The sequence below is a fragment of the Plasmopara halstedii genome, assembly GCF_900000015.1.
Source record: "Plasmopara halstedii genome assembly, contig: Scaffold_614, whole genome shotgun sequence".
Taxonomy (NCBI): Eukaryota; Oomycota; class Peronosporomycetes; order Peronosporales; family Peronosporaceae; genus Plasmopara; species Plasmopara halstedii.
In genome coordinates this window covers 3,194,799-3,195,643 of record NW_020187532.1, presented here as the reverse complement: position 1 = coordinate 3,195,643, position 845 = coordinate 3,194,799, and positions in this window count along the sequence as shown.

Below are 845 nucleotides of genomic sequence, written 5' to 3'. Positions count from 1 at the left end.
GACGCATGACCGAGCCGGCGATGCCAAAGCTCACCGCTAACGGCCAGATGACACTCTGTTGCATCTTCAATATCAAGTGTGATCGATCATCAAAACTTCAAAGCAATGCAGCGCGGATCGGGTAGAAGAAATCGTGGTCGTGGTGCTTATAATGGCGGCAGACAAGGCCGTGGGATTGAAGTTAAAGCTAGTTACGGCTTTAACTTAAGTGCATCGTCCGGCGTGCGTTACGCCCCGATCTCGAATAGCTATCGCAATCCTCTCACTTTAGAGTAATTACAACCTTAGCCCAAGGCTAATTAACTCTTCCGTTTTCTGTTTCTCGGTTTTATTTGCGGCAAAATCTTTTCTATATGAGTAACAAAACCTGATTAAATGTATAATTACTGGGTGTTCCAGCTGTAACGGGGTTACACGTACCACTTAGATTTATAATTTGTTGCAATCTTTTAGTGTAGGTTATAGCCCCTCATCCAAATTTATAGAGCTATGAACTTTATCCTTAGCATTTACCACATCAAACCCATGATAAACCTTGGCATGTTCCACATAACTGCAAAACTCTTATTTGACACTCGTGGATTAAACCTTTGTTCTCTTTGCATCGTGACATGAGCGCAATCCTACACACATTAGTGATCCATCCGACTGTCAATTTGTTCTTGCAGCCGCACAATTGGAGGTGCAGGAGCCGCGAAGGATGTGTAGTTGTGAGGAGTGGAAAAGCTGGAAGGTTGGGCTAATAACGACTGTGCCCTGCCTTCTGGTGAGTACAATTCTGCTTTTGGTGAGTCCCAATAACCTGGTTTTCGAAATTAAGCACTCATCAGAAATATATTGAAAGA